Below are 16,796 nucleotides of genomic sequence, written 5' to 3'. Positions count from 1 at the left end.
TTTTATAAATGTGAGGTAGTCAACACTGTTGTGAGCTAGGCAAGTGCGCTTATCGTTCACGACCCCCCCTGCTGCGCTGAACGTCCTTTCGGACAGGACACTGGATGAGGGGCAAGCCAACAGTTCCATTGCAAATTGTGCAAGCTCTGGCCAGAGGTCAAGCCTGCCCACCCAGTAGTCCAGGGGTTCATCACTTCCCAGTGCGTCCACATCGGCCGTTACCCCGATGTAGTCCGACACCTGTCGGTCTAGGCGTTCCCAGATGCTGGATCCGGAGGACAGCTGTCGATGGGTCGGCTGAAAGAATGATCTCATATCATTCAAGATCAAGACATCTTCAAACCGCCCTCTTCTTGCAGGCGCTGGATTGGTACCCGAAACTGTTTCTCTGTGAGTGGAAATACCTCTGCCAGCGGACACAAAAGCAGAATGCAGCATTTCTCGAAGCAAGGCCTGAAAGTGCTGCATTCTGATAGTCCTCTGTGATGGTGGTAACATTTCAGCCATGTTTTGTTTGTACCAGGGGTCTAAGTACGTTGCCACCCAGTACTAGTCCTTGCCCTTTATGCTTTTTATACGGGGGTCCCTCTTAAAACACTGGAGCATGATGGCCCCCATTTGCACTAAACTGGAAGCACTGTACTGGCCTGGCTCCTGCTCATTATCCAGGATAATGTCATCCTCCTTCTCCTCCCCCCATCCACGAACAACATCAGGGATCCCAGAAAGGTTTAAAGCATGCTCTTCTTGCTCCTCCTCCTCCGCCCCAGCACCATCCTCCTCTGACTCCTCTTTAGACTTCCGTTGTTGACTTGTCTAAGGTGGAGTAGCCCCCCCTGGGAATTCATCCAGCATTGCGACTTCCTCATCTTCCTGCTCCTCGACAGGTTGATCAATGACACGACGCAATGCACGCTCCAGAAAGAAGGCATAAGGTACGATGTCACTGATGGCGCCCTAGCTGCGACTGACCAGTTTGGTGATCTCATCAAATGGCCGCAGAAGTCTGAATGAGTCACGCATGAGCAGCCACTGGCGCGGTGCAAAAAAAACAAGCTCCCCAGAACCTGTCCTGCCGCAGAGTTGATACAGGTAGTCGTTAACTGCACGTTTCTGCTGGAGCAGCCTATCAAGCATATACAATGTTGAGTTCCATTGCGTCGGGCAGTCACAAATAAGACGTCTGACAGGCAGGTTGTGTCTCCGCTGAATCTCAGCAAGGCGAGCCATGGCCTTGTAAAATCTTCTAAAATGGGCCGAGATTTTCATGGCCTGCCGCAAGACGTCCTGGAGCGCAGGGTATTTGGCAACGAATCGCTGCACGACCAAGTTCAGGACGTGTGCCATGCATGGCACGTGTGTAATTTTGGCCTGTTTCAGCGCGCTCAGCAGATAGGCACCGTTGTCGCACACCACTTTACCAACTGTCAAATTGAGCTGTGTTAGCCACTGATCTGCCCGTGAACGCAAAGCTAAAAGGAGTGCAGGACCAGTGTGGCTCTTGTCTTCCAGGAACAACAGACGCAGCACAGCATGGCAACGTCTCACCTGGCATGTCGAATAGGATCTTGGGCAGCGCAGCGGAAGAGACGGTAGCATCGGAAAATGAGGAGTCAGCCGAGGAGGAGAGGGAGGATGGAGTAGGAGGAGAAGGAGAAGAAGAGGCAAGCCTGCATGCAATCCGTGGTGGTAAAACCAAATCTACATGGGTGCCACGGGTTACATGCGTGGGCAGTGAAAGTTATATTCCTTCCCTGCCCGTGTTTGCTAGACCACGTGTCGGTGGTCAGATGTATCTTGGCACCGACACTGTGTGCCAGAGATACATTCACTTGCCGCTGAACATGGCCATATAGCTCTGGGATGCCCTTCTGTAAAAAAAAATCCTTCCTGGGACCTTCTATTGTGGTGTTTCAATGGCCACCAATTTTCGAAAGGCCCCCCAGTCCACCAGTTTATATGGCAGTAGTTGGCGGGCTATCAGTTCCGACAAGCCAGCGGTCAAGCGTTGGGCTACGGAAGCCTGCCTTTTTGCAGAAAAACGTGAGGAAGGCATGATAGAAGGTGGCGTGGAGGACAATTGTGAGCATAGAGGGGAAGGAGAAGGAGAAGAGGCTGGACGGTGAGAGCCTGGAGTGTGGCTTTGTGGGTTCTGATGGCGTTGCTCCCACTGGGCTTGGTGATGGGAGGCCAGGTGCCTTCTTAAGGCGGTCGTCCATAGGTGAGTGTTGGGCTTACCGCGACTTATGCGTTGACTGCAAAGGCTACAGATGGCAACACTATTGTCTGCAGCGGACACGTTAAAAAAAAAAAAAACACACTGAGGCCAGCGTCTTGGGAGTGCCAGATGTGACCGTACATAGTTGATGGCTCGCTCCTGATACATTAGGAGTCTGGTTTGTCCCTCCTGTGCAATGTAAGTTTGGCCTGCTTCTCCTCCCTATCTGCTGGTCCATCTCTCCCTCTGATCTCCCCTCCTCTTCCTCTCTTGTGGGCACCCACGTGACGTCTGTAGACACGTCATCATCAACATCACCTTTCCCATCACTAACAATAGAGATCTCGTAGTAGGCAGCAACAGCGGGCACCAGCCTCCTTGGGCTGATTTGAGTACTGTCGTCAGACTGCTGAGTGCCGGCTGTTGCTACCTCCTCTTCCTGATCCAATGCCAAGAATGGCTGTGCATCCGAAATGTCTTCTGATGGATCGGAAAATAATTCCTGTAACTCAAGCGGAGGGTATATGGTGGTGGGGGTGGTGGTGTTGTTGGTGGCGAGCCACTCAACCAAGTCTGGTGCATCCTTTGACGTAATCGAACGAACATTGTGCCACTTCCCACTTTGGCTCTGGCTTGGTGCTCCTGCCCTACCCCTACCACCCCTGCCTGTTATTTTTTAAATGACCCTGTGACAACAAAAGTCTCTAGAGAAGCGCAGTATATGTGGAAGAAGGTATATAACAAAATATGTAGTTTTGGGGGGCCACTGGTTTATCGCACCAGTTCTGAAACTTTTTTTCAGGAATTTTTTTAATGTGTGTAGCAGATGTAACGCAGCGAAAGAGGCAAGAATTCAGCAGTAACCAAATACACCGCCAGTCACAATGCTGCACAATACAAATCCACTATAATATGCTTTCTATATTCGAAAGCATATTATAGGTGTATACCAGTCCTTAAAACGACTTTTGTGGACCTTTTAGATAGCTAGTTGATTGAATTACAGCCAGTCCCTGCTCCAAACAGCACCCTCTCCCATCACTGACAAAAAGCAGAATGTAAGATGGCCGCCAGATCAGGTCTATTTATAAGGTAGGGGGTATGTCCATGTGCTGAAATGTCTCAATTGGCTGTCCTGCACCACCTGATGGATGTGTCAAAGTTCTTACCCATGTAATGACCGCCGCGAACATCGCTCTGCCGGTTTGGCGGATCGTGAACGAGCAAAGTTTGCCGCAAAACGACCGCCGGGCAAATCACAAGGCCATCTCTATCAGTCATGGCTGTTTGCTTTATTTTTAATTCAAGCAAAATTACATCTGCTGTTTTTTCACTGTGTGTTCTTCCCAGCTGAGATGGCTCCCCCCGTCCCCCCTACCGGGAAAACATATTAGGTCTGCGGGAGGGATTCCCCCATGAACACGTGTAAATGAAGGACGGACACAAAGGGGGTAGGGAAAGTGCTGCTCACCCCTGTAAAGGTAATGAAAAAAGGAAGGGTTCCCCAGTGGGGTTTTTAGGCAGCAAAAATTATATAAACAATTATAAAGACGTACCAATTTGTTGTAAAAAAGTAAAAAATGTATTTAATAAGTACAAAGTCGTAAAATAATGAACTCTGGTACAGTTTATACTGAGGACACATACATATGAGAATATAGCACCAAAATTACATGACACTGATCAACATGAATGGCTGATCTTCAGGTCAAGTTGTTCCTGACGCGTTTCGACCCCCACATATGGGTCTTCTTCGGAGGAAAGGGTATATGATGCAAAAGATTGTGTTTCTCAGTTCTATTTGGACCAGAGTAAGGTTATAGTCCTGAGGATCCCTGGTTACTTTTCTCCATACGAGTGGTTAGCACCCCCAAAAAGGCCTCAACGATGCCCCACAAAAGTGGCCTGCAGGGACCCACAGTATAACTGGGAAAAAATCCAAAAGTCCAGTCAGAGAGTGCGGGCCGGACAGGTGGAGGGGGAGCCCAGCAAAGCAATTGCCAGAGTGATGCCTATTAAGAAATTCAAATATAAAGTAGTTTTAATACCAAAAACTATATGTTTAAAGTATAAGGATTGATTGACTTGTTATACAAGTAGATGGCGCTAGACATGCACACTATGCTCATTATAATGATGCATATGTAAAATGGGACTGTGATATGTCATAGGAATTTTAAATTAATATAAATATGCACAGGATATTTTTAAAAGTTATATGAAATCATGAGTTAAGATTAATAACAATATCAAAATTATATAGAATTGTGAATTCAAAGAGTTATATGTGTAACAGGGCGATAAAGATTACAATATAGGGCTAATAGTGGGTTGAGGTGCCAAAAAATATATGATAATTATAATCAAATAGTGAAAGATATATATAATTAATATAGTATAATAAATATATATAATTAATTAGTTGAATAAAAAAAAAAAAAAAAAAAAAAATATATATAAATAAAAATAAAATAAAAATAATAATAGTGTGTAATGGATGGGTGTGAGTAAGCATGTGCTAAAATAATTAAATTCATGTGAGAATAATTGTATATAATGTGATAAAATAGTAAGGATATTGGGATTAGTGCCAATGGGGTGAATAATGTTAAAAAAGGCAATGTAAAGGATAATAAAAAATACCTTATTAAATGTTTAGAATATGAGTATGGAAGCGATCTCCAGAGAGAGCAAGAAAAAGCTTATCTGGAGGGGAAATATTATTATTGGTTAGATTTAGTAGGCATAGGAAGGATAACTTTGTGCAGGATTTAAAAATGCAGCCTTACCCTATGTGTGGTGTGTCCAGCATAGTATGAAGAAGATAGGATCACAGGCAGGTGTCAGGTATACACCCAGTCTATTTAAATATGTGCATGTCAGGTGTCAAGGATTTGGCAATCACTAATTGGCAAATGAATGCTTTGCTTGGGACATCCCCTCCCACATCTAGAAGTCCGCCCCCCCCCTATCCCAGCTGGAGCAAGGAATTAAGGTCAGATGACCCTCCCAGCTGTGGGTTCCTCAGCGTCAGTGAGGAAGAAAAAAAAAACCCAGCCCTCTGCTGCGGTCGCGAGTGCCGCGGCAACGTCACAAGCGCGCGCAGTGCGCATGCACGCGCGGGACACCCACAGCGCCAGGGAACGTCACTGACGCCGTCAGTGGGGAGGAAACACCTCCACAGTGGTGAGAGTGTCGCCATCTTGTGGAGAGTGAAGAGAACACAGAGCCCTGAGTCTCCCCCTCCCCACTGAGAGGCCATAGAGGGAGCATGATAAAGAGGTACCTAGCGGGGAAGCGCCACCCAGCGGAGCTGTAACAAGGTCCTACAGGATAAAAGGATTAAACAAAAGATAAATAATAGAAATTGGTATACATAAAGGTGGAATATTAGTAATGCTAGAAATGGACATGTATATGCCCATTAGAGCAAAAAGTGTATATATAATTGTTTATAACCAAGCAAACAATTGATAACAATAAATACCAAAAGGTATATATGGAACCCATGTTGGATATATGGTTATAGAGATTTCATGAGTATTTGGCAGTGCAGCAGTGGGTAGATACGCAATATGCTTAAATATTTTGTTACGGGCATTTGTCAAACCCGCATGAACAAAAACAAGCAAATGCTAAGTACAGCCGCACAGTGCCAATGCTCATATATTATACTTTCCTATGTCCATAGGGGGGATAGAATAGGTGTTTAACCACCGGAAAATTATGTAAATGAAGGACGGACACAAAGGGGGTAGGGAAAGTGCTGCTCACCCCTGTAAAGGTAATGAAAAAAGGAAGGGTTCCCCAGTGGGGTTTTTAGGCAGCAAAAATTATATAAACAATTATAAAGACGTACCAATTTGTTGTAAAAAAGTAAAAAATGTATTTAATAAGTACAAATTCGTAAAATAATGAACTCTGGTACAGTTTATACTGAGGACACATACATATGAGAATATAGCACCAAAATTACATGACACTGATCAACATGAATGGCTGATCTTCAGGTCAAGTTGTTCCTGACGCGTTTCGACCCCCACATATGGGTCTTCTTCGGAGGAAAGGGTATATGATGCAAAAGATTGTGTTTCTCAGTTCTATTTGGACCAGAGTAAGGTTATAGTCCTGAGGATCCCTGGTTACTTTTCTCCATACGAGTGGTTAGCACCCCCAAAAAGGCCTCAACGATGCCCCACAAAAGTGGCCTGCAGGGACCCACAGTATAACTGGGAAAAAATCCAAAAGTCCAGTCAGAGAGTGCGGGCCGGACAGGTGGAGGGGGAGCCCAGCAAAGCAATTGCCAGAGTGATGCCTATTAAGAAATTCAAATATAAAGTAGTTTTAATACCAAAAACTATATGTTTAAAGTATAAGGATTGATTGACTTGTTATACAAGTAGATGGCGCTAGACATGCACACTATGCTCATTATAATGATGCATATGTAAAATGGGACTGTGATATGTCATAGGAATTTTAAATTAATATAAATATGCACAGGATATTTTTAAAAGTTATATGAAATCATGAGTTAAGATTAATAACAATATCAAAATTATATAGAATTGTGAATTCAAAGAGTTATATGTGTAACAGGGCGATAAAGATTACAATATAGGGCTAATAGTGGGTTGAGGTGCCAAAAAATATATGATAATTATAATCAAATAGTGAAAGATATATATAATTAATATAGTATAATAAATATATATAATTAATTAGTTGAATAAAAAAAAAAAAAAAAAAAAAATATATATAAATAAAAATAAAATAAAAATAATAATAGTGTGTAATGGATGGGTGTGAGTAAGCATGTGCTAAAATAATTAAATTCATGTGAGAATAATTGTATCCTCAGTATAAACTGTACCAGAGTTCATTATTTTACGACTTTGTACTTATTAAATACATTTTTTACTTTTTTACAACAAATTGGTACGTCTTTATAATTGTTTATATAATTTTTGCTGCCTAAAAACCCCACTGGGGAACCCTTCCTTTTTTCATTACCTTTACAGGGGTGAGCAGCACTTTCCCTACCCCCTTTGTGTCCGTCCTTCATTTACATAATTTTCCGGTGGTTAAACACCTATTCTATCCCCCCTATGGACATAGGAAAGTATAATATATGAGCATTGGCACTGTGCGGCTGTACTTAGCATTTGCTTGTTTTTGTTCATGCGGGTTTGACAAATGCCCGTAACAAAATATTTAAGCATATTGCGTATCTACCCACTGCTGCACTGCCAAATACTCATGAAATCTCTATAACCATATATCCAACATGGGTTCCATATATACCTTTTGGTATTTATTGTTATCAATTGTTTGCTTGGTTATAAACAATTATATATACACTTTTTGCTCTAATGGGCATATACATGTCCATTTCTAGCATTACTAATATTCCACCTTTATGTATACCAATTTCTATTATTTATCTTTTGTTTAATCCTTTTATCCTGTAGGACCTTGTTACAGCTCCGCTGGGTGGCGCTTCCCCGCTAGGTACCTCTTTATCATGCTCCCTCTATGGCCTCTCAGTGGGGAGGGGGAGACTCAGGGCTCTGTGTTCTCTTCACTCTCCACAAGATGGCGACACTCTCACCACTGTGGAGGTGTTTCCTCCCCACTGACGGCGTCAGTGACGTTCCCTGGCGCTGTGGGTGTCCCGCGCGTGCATGCGCACTGCGCGCGCTTGTGACGTTGCCGCGGCACTCGCGACCGCAGCAGAGGGCTGGGTTTTTTTTTTTTTCTTCCTCACTGACGCTGAGGAACCCACAGCTGGGAGGGTCATCTGACCTTAATTCCTTGCTCCAGCTGGGATAGGGGGGGGGCGGACTTCTAGATGTGGGAGGGGATGTCCCAAGCAAAGCATTCATTTGCCAATTAGTGATTGCCAAATCCTTGACACCTGACATGCACATATTTAAATAGACTGGGTGTATACCTGACACCTGCCTGTGATCCTATCTTCTTCATACTATGCTGGACACACCACACATAGGGTAAGGCTGCATTTTTAAATCCTGCACAAAGTTATCCTTCCTATGCCTACTAAATCTAACCAATAATAATATTTCCCCTCCAGATAAGCTTTTTCTTGCTCTCTCTGGAGATCGCTTCCATACTCATATTCTAAACATTTAATAAGGTATTTTTTATTATCCTTTACATTGCCTTTTTTAACATTATTCACCCCATTGGCACTAATCCCAATATCCTTACTATTTTATCACATTATATACAATTATTCTCACATGAATTTAATTATTTTAGCACATGCTTACTCACACCCATCCATTACACACTATTATTATTTTTATTTTATTTTTATTTATATATATTTTTTTTTTTTTTTTTTTTTTTTATTCAACTAATTAATTATATATATTTATTATACTATATTAATTATATATATCTTTCACTATTTGATTATAATTATCATATATTTTTTGGCACCTCAACCCACTATTAGCCCTATATTGTAATCTTTATCGCCCTGTTACACATATAACTCTTTGAATTCACAATTCTATATAATTTTGATATTGTTATTAATCTTAAATCATGATTTCATATAACTTTTAAAAATATCCTGTGCATATTTATATTAATTTAAAATTCCTATGACATATCACAGTCCCATTTTACATATGCATCATTATAATGAGCATAGTGTGCATGTCTAGCGCCATCTACTTGTATAACAAGTCAATCAATCCTTATACTTTAAACATATAGTTTTTGGTATTAAAACTACTTTATATTTGAATTTCTTAATAGGCATCACTCTGGCAATTGCTTTGCTGGGCTCCCCCTCCACCTGTCCGGCCCGCACTCTCTGACTGGACTTTTGGATTTTTTCCCAGTTATACTGTGGGTCCCTGCAGGCCACTTTTGTGGGGCATCGTTGAGGCCTTTTTGGGGGTGCTAACCACTCGTATGGAGAAAAGTAACCAGGGATCCTCAGGACTATAACCTTACTCTGGTCCAAATAGAACTGAGAAACACAATCTTTTGCATCATATACCCTTTCCTCCGAAGAAGACCCATATGTGGGGGTCGAAACGCGTCAGGAACAACTTGACCTGAAGATCAGCCATTCATGTTGATCAGTGTCATGTAATTTTGGTGCTATATTCTCATATGTATGTGTCCTCAGTATAAACTGTACCAGAGTTCATTATTTTACGACTTTGTACTTATTAAATACATTTTTTACTTTTTTACAACAAATTGGTACGTCTTTATAATTGTTTATATAATTTTTGCTGCCTAAAAACCCCACTGGGGAACCCTTCCTTTTTTCATTCCCCCATGAACACTGACTGTGTTATTGTGGAAATCAAGTGATTACTCCATCTATAGCCAGCTTTAGTTGAATACTAATGTGTGAGGTTATTTCAATGCTAACGGTTAGGCAGCATTGTGGTTACCTGTTTACTAGCAATGTTCGAATTATTGGTTCATCCATACTTGATTAATATATAAATAAAATAATATAGGGGAATCAAAAGATTTGCCAGATTTGATCATTGCCAATGTTTAAATAATATCTCTATTCAGAACTTTTTCTGGGTCTATGGGACCCATGATCAGGCCAATAGAATGAGCAGTGGCTCTGAGCGCATAGCCCAATCAGCCTTTGTTCTCCCTGTCTGACCCTCCTCCCGGAAGTGTTCCTCAGAAGTAATAACGTGCCTTGTCACGTGACTCGTGAGGCTGGAACAGGCCTCATCCTCATGGCCACAGTACAGGCCTGAAGACTCCACACATTCTGCTATCTTCACTTCTAAGCAGCCCATGGATCCGGGACTAGGACTACAGGATGTTACAGATGAGCCTTCTTTCCTTACCTTCTTGTAAGTGTGTTTTGTACAATGTGTCATTAAAAGAACCTCTTTAATACTGCACTTAGGTGGCGCTTCCTTTCTCTACCCCTCTTTTGTTTACCACAGAGTCAGCTCTCTGAGGACAGCAGCCGCCATTGAACAGCCACATCATCTGCATTTTTAGCCATTGAACTGCCTGTTACTATTATTTCTAATGGACTAATCACCATACCCCTACTTATACATGCACTTTGTATCTGTGCTGACAGTTACATCTCCTATTATATTAAATCAAACGTTCAATTGCAGGTCACTAACGTCTGTCTACATTGTTTATATATGGTTCTTTTGGTGTAGCATTTAGCCTCATAATTTCTTTAAAACTTGATAAATATATTCTGTGCAACCAAATAAAATGGTTTAAAATATACCATTGGTAAATCCACCAACGTTTATATCCTTTTCCAATTATGGTAATAAGCACTAAGTATCTAATTCCCTCCTCCATGGCATTCAATACTTGCCCCTGACCTAAGCTAAGCTCATTAGGATATTTTCCTCAATATCTTTGTCAATTTTAATTGCCAAGATTTTCAATAAATCTAAAAGGAACCTAGATCATTATAATACTATAGTCAGTCGGAGCTGGCTGATTTATGTACTGATGTCTTCAGATTCTTCCTGATAAATAAAGACAGGCTCATCCTGTTCCTGTAAGGTATTTAAAGTGTGATTATATCTATAGCTTTTTCATTTTCAGTCTAAAAATATGTCCATGCATTGTAATTGTTCAAATGTTTTCCAGTCTTGCAATTACAATTGTATCACTGTGAATGTTCCTGTGTAGCTTAATAGGCATTATGTCAAATCTTTTCGAACAAATGCAATAATATGTTTCTATGACAGTCAAAGCTAGCTATTATATGTAATTCTGTCTTGTAAAATATGAAGTCTTCACTCCGAAGATTACCTTACTAAGTTAAAATGATGTCTAATGCCGCGTACACACCATCACTTTATGTGATGAAAAAAAATGACGTTTTTAAAAACGTCACTTTAATTGACCGTGTGTGGGGGAAAACGTTGTTTTATGTCTTGTAAAAAACGACAGAAAAAAATTGAAGCATGCTTCAATTTTATGTGTCGTTTTTCAAAAGTGCACTTTTTACTTCACAGAAATTGACCGTGTGTAGCAAAAAACGTCGTTTTCGAAGACGTTTTTTCATCCACGCATGCCCAGAAGCAAGCTTCAATGGTAAAACGTGGTGGAACGTAACCTCACTTTGCAAGATCATTGTGAGAAAACGATGGTGTGTAGGCAACTTCGTCTTAGAAAATTGAAGTTTCAAAAACGTCATTTTTTACTTCACAGAAAGTGTCGTTTTTTTTCATCACATAAAGTGATGGTGTGTACGGGGCATAAGTTTACCCATAGAAGCAAGCAGCTGAATAAAGTGAAACTTGGATATTTTAAAGATTTATTTTTCCATGTATAATTCATAAATGGGATTAATGTAATTAAGTAAAGTGTCAGCATTTTACTAGAAGCATATCTGCATCCTTCCAAGGAAGGTCATGTTTATCGCTCAGCGCTGAAGCATGCATTGTATTTACACTTCTATTTAAAGACAAACAAAACATCAATGAAAAAGCAAACATTAATCAAGATATGTTTGATTTGAATATAAAGACAAATATCAGCACAATGTATATCATTGCTCGCATGATTACATAACTAGTTCCTTTTTTTTTTAAAGAAAAAATAATTTCTGAAAAAAACTCTAAATATTAAATTTTGTAATCTGGTTTGCCTTTTTTTACTTGTCTTATGTTTGCTTTTGTTTTCATGTAGCCACATTTAGCATTTTATTTTGTAATGTATTGAATGCATTAAGTTCTCCTAAAAAAGGTCAAGGCAATGTTAGTTACTGATGACAATGAGGAAGAAAAGTGTATTCTTGTATAGGCGCAATGCCTGAGTTACACTCATCTCACTTGCATAGGACTTACTTACGAACAGAGGGAGAAACAGGAAGTGAGAGGAAATCTACCCCTAGGAAGGGAACTTCACTCCTGGAAGGGTTATTGTGGGAAATAGGTGTCTCCACTGAAGCTTTATCACTACTAGGGATGAGCCAAACACCCCCAGAACCTTCGAATGGACCGATCATTCGCACAAACTTTAGAACCTCATTAAAGTCTATGGGACTCGAACGTTTGAAATCAAAAGTGCTAATTTTAAAGGCCAATATGCAAGTTATTGATGTAAAACAGGTTTGAGGACCCGGGTTTGCCCCAGGGAACATGTATCAATGGAAAAAAAAGTTTTAAAAGCGGTAGTTTTTTTTGGGAGCAGTGATTTTAATCATGCTTAAAGTGAAAACAAAATGGAAAAATTCCTTTAAATATTGTACCTGCTGGGTGTCTATAGTATGCCTGTGAAGTGGCACATGTTTAGAACTGTCCCTGCACAAAATGACATTACTATAGGAAAAAAAATATTTTAAACTGCTTGCGGCTTTAATGTAATGTCTGGTCGGTGCAATATGGATGAAAATCATTGAGAAAAATAGCATGGGTTTCCCCCCCTCCCCCCAGGTCATTACCAGCCCCTTTGGACTTTGAACAGCAGTATACAGGTGGTGCAAACAAGACAGGGACTGTAGGTTTGTTGTTAAATATAATCTGTTTGTAATTTTGAACTGGTACTTTTTTAAAGTGTAGCTCCAGCCAAAAAAATCAATTTTTAAGCTTTTCGGAAAACATAGAGAAGGGTTATCACCCCTGTAACATTTGTTTTGCTGTCTATGCGCATCTGTTCAGAAGATTGCACCTCACATTCTGTCCCAATGACAAATGTTTTTTTTTTTTGTGAAACAAGGATTGGTGATAAAACATCAGTGGACAGGAGACACCTCTTAGGCCCCATACACACGAGAGGATCCATCCGCTGAAAAATCTCAGCGGATCGGTTTCAGCGGATAGATCCCCTGGTGTGTACGTTCCAGCGGATATTTATCCGCGGATATTTCCGAATTCCAGCAGATACAAATTTGTAGACATGCTTACAAATCTATCCGCTGGAATCAGAACCAGCGGATCGATCCGGGGGTCTGTACAGACTCACCGGATCGATCCATCCAAACCCACATTCTCGCATGCGTCGTAATGATTCTACGCATGCGTGGATATCCTTATATGACAGCGTCGCACACGTCGCCGCGTCATCATCGTGGCGGCGGTGCGACACGTCACCGCGATGGGAATTCGGCGCGGATTTCAATCCGATGGTGTGTACACTCCATCGTATTAAAATCCGCAGAGGATTTATCTGCGTATACGGTCCGGCGGACCGTATCCGCGGATAAATCCTATCGTGTGTACCAGGCCTAACAGAAGAAGATAATTTCCCTTCCTAGGGGTAAATTTCCTCTCACTTCCTGCTGTCTCCTTCCGTTTGCAAGCAGGAGTCGTTTGTAAGTTGGATGTTTGAAAGTAGGGGCCTGTCATATTTACTCTGCAGAAATTTGGGCCCTAGATGTTGGTGTTGCCACAACACTGTAAGCCCTCACAGTTAGTCTTGGTGGGCGCTGGAACGCCCTGCTGTGAACTAATATATCAAGGATTGTAATTACATGCCATTGTTGAACAGTGGTAGGAAAATTGGGCCTTTGGTGCTGGCACTGATGCCACAAAACTAAGTCCTCACAGTTACTCTTGGTGGGCACGGGAATGGGCTCTGCTGTTAAATATTAGATTATGAATTGTAATTACATGCCCATGTTGAACAGGGGCAAAAAAATTGGGCCTTAGGCACTGGTTCTACAACACAGCAACCCCTCACAGATACTCTAGTTGGAGTGCACTAATGAGCCCTGCTGCAAAGTATTGCAGCAAAAATCAGATACGGGAAAGATAAAAACACTTAACTTTAAGAAAGAAAATTTTCCCAAGGATAAGGGCACAGAACAGAAATGGGAATTCTTCAAAGTGACTGTTTGTGTGCTCACTGCAAAGTATATTCCCATGGGCTATAAGTTTAAAAGGCTAAAAATAAAACCTATGTGGCTCACGGCCAAAGTAAAAAAATATATAAAAAATAAGAAAACAGCTTTTAAAAAATATAAAAATTAAGGAACACTATTGTCGTTTAAATGTTACAAAAAATATAACAGAATGTGTAAAAAGTAAATCAAGGATGCAAAAATTCAAAACGAACGACAGATTTCAAAATATAGTAGGACAAACCCCCCAAAAAATCTTCAAATATATCAATAGTAAAAAGGTCAGGTCTGAGCCTATATGTAAAAAGGGAACAGAGGGCCAGATTCACAAATGAGATACGACGGCGTTTCTCCTGATACGCCGTCGTATCTCTGTTTCTATCTATGTGACTGATTCATAGAATCAGTTACGCATAGATATCCCTAAGATCCGACAGGTGTAATTGTTTTACACTGTCGGATCTTAGGATGCAGTACCGCAGCCGCCGCTGGGGGGAGTTTGCGTCGTAAACCAGCGTCGGGTATGCAAATTAGCAGTTACGGCGGATCCACACCGGTTTTTCGCGATTCTACGTGAATCTGGCCCAGAGTCTTTACCAAGCCACTATAGACATGGTAGTTTAAATCCTATAGTTGGGAAGATACTGGAGAGTTTAATAAAATCATACAAAAAATATCAGTTTGTAAATGGATAGAGAACTGGCTAAAAAAATTCAGAGAGTAGTGGTTAATGATTCTTACTCTGAATGGTCTAAGGTTATCAGTGGTGTACCCCAAGGTTCAGTGTTGGGACCCTTACTTTTTAATATCTTTATAAATGGTATTGGGTCTTGAATTAAAAGTACTATTTCAGTCTTGGCAGAGGACACCAAACTATGCAGTGGAATAACGTCCTTACAGGATGTCTCCAATTTACAAGCCAACCTCAATGCACTTTGTGTCTAATTGGGTGACTATGTGGCAGAAGAGGTTTAATGTTGATAAATATAAAGTTATGCACTTGGGGGCTAAAAATATGCATGCATCATACATACTAGGGAAGTGCAACTGGGGGAATTCATAGTGGAGAAGGATCTGGGGGATTTGGTAGATCATAAGCTCAATAATAACATGTAATGCCAAGCTGCTTTCCAAAGCGAGCAACATCCTTTCTTGTATTAAGAGACGTATGGACTCCAGAGAGAGAGAGAGAGATATCGTGTTGCCCCTGTGCAAATCATCAGTAAGATTTCATCTGGAATATGCAGTTCAGTTTTGGGCACCAGTTCTCAAAAAGGATACCTGGAAACTGGAGAAAGTGCAGAAAAGGGCAACCAAACTGAAGAGGCATGGAGGAGCTCAGCAATGAGGAGAGATTAGAGGAACTGAATTTATTCTCTCTTGAGGAGAGGATATTAAGGGGGGATATGATCAACATGTACAAATATATAAGGGCAACAGACCTGGGCCGTTGGCCCTTACGCAAGATATTGTGCAGGAGAGGACAGAGATGGGGGAGGCCCGTTTTCCCGACAGTGGGGTCAGACTGTACATTTTTGCCCACAAGTATATTGCTTTCTGATGTTAAAGGAAGACACCCATGGCTAAGGTATCCATTGTGTCATGGAACGTGAGGGGTATGCATTCTCCACTGAAACACACGATGCTGTTTATGTGTTTAAAAAAATTTCTGCCTGGGGTGATCTGTTTTCAGGAAACACACCTGACTGCGGAAACTGTGTGCTTTCTGAAATATGTGTGGGTGGGCAAGGCATATCACTCTACACACACCTCCTTCTCTAGGGGGGTGAGTGTACTAGTGCACAATGCCCTGGATTTCCAGGAAATTGACAGTGCGGTAGACTCTGAAGGTCGCTATGTATTCATCCATTGCAAAATTGGTACATTGATTTGTGTATTGGCGTGTGTTTACATCCCCCCGCCGTTCACGGCAGCGGTGCTCAGGCTCCTCCTCTCTTTTTTGGAGGGCAGGCCGGAAGTTCCGTTGCTCGTGATCGGCGACTTTAATTGTTGTCTGGACCAGGTGGCGGATAGACATCCGTGCCCTAGACCCTCTGCCCTCGCTAGGAGTACTCCCCTGGCGCGGTTGTTGCAAGAGGTGGGCTGGATAGATATCTGGAGGCACCGTAATCCAGGGGGCAGGCAGTTCACGTGCTTTTCGAAGACGCATGGCTGCCTGTCCAGGATAGACCTGGGGGTGGGTAACGCAAGCATGCTTCCACTGATAGCGGACCTGTCGCATAGGCCCCGTAGTGTGTCGGATCACTCGGCCCTGGTGGTGCAACTCTGCGTGGCACCGCAGGGGAACCTGGTTAAGGCACCATGGAAGCTGAATGCATTTTGGTTGAAATTGATTAGATCCCATACCGAAATAGAGGAGAGTATACGGAGGTATTTTGTTGCGGAGGAGGGGGTGGAACGAAATGTGCTACAGTGGGATGCCTTCAAGGCATATCTTAGGGGCCTCCTCATACGGGAAGTGACTGGGGTGAAGAGGGCCTCTGCTGCATTACTGATAGAAGTGGAGAACAGGGTCCAGGAAATGGAGCGGGCTTACATTGCAGATCCTTCTGATTTGGCCAGGGAGTCCTGGCAGGCGGCTCAATCCGCCTACCAGCAGTTGCTCTCCTCGTCAGCAGAAAAGAAGAGATTCTTTGCCAAACAGGCGTTTTTTGAGGAGGGTGAGAAAACCGGCCGTATACTGGCACGGATTGCGAACTCCCATCAACGGTCACC

The 16,796-nt window shown here is 41.9% G+C and overlaps 2 long non-coding RNA genes across 2 annotated transcripts; one reads left to right on the top strand and one right to left on the bottom strand.

The window, feature by feature from the left end:
- Nucleotides 1–3,904: 3,904 nt before the first annotated feature.
- LOC120928564 lies at nt 3,905–5,174 on the bottom strand. The gene is made up of 3 exons (XR_005747230.1): nt 5,008–5,174; nt 4,862–4,924; nt 3,905–4,230 (listed from the first exon to the last, which is right to left on the bottom strand). It is a non-coding gene; the product is annotated as an uncharacterized LOC120928564 (long non-coding RNA).
- A 2,894-nt stretch (nt 5,175–8,068) lies between these two features.
- Nucleotides 8,069–9,333, top strand: LOC120928563. Its single transcript, XR_005747229.1, has 3 exons — nt 8,069–8,229; nt 8,313–8,375; nt 9,008–9,333. It is a non-coding gene; the product is annotated as an uncharacterized LOC120928563 (long non-coding RNA).
- Nucleotides 9,334–16,796: the final 7,463 nt, after the last annotated feature.

This window comes from Rana temporaria, chromosome 2, assembly GCF_905171775.1.
Source record: "Rana temporaria chromosome 2, aRanTem1.1, whole genome shotgun sequence".
Taxonomy (NCBI): Eukaryota; Metazoa; Chordata; class Amphibia; order Anura; family Ranidae; genus Rana; species Rana temporaria.
The sequence above is the reverse complement of the archived record's forward strand: the minus strand, read 5'-3'. Positions and strand labels throughout refer to the sequence as shown.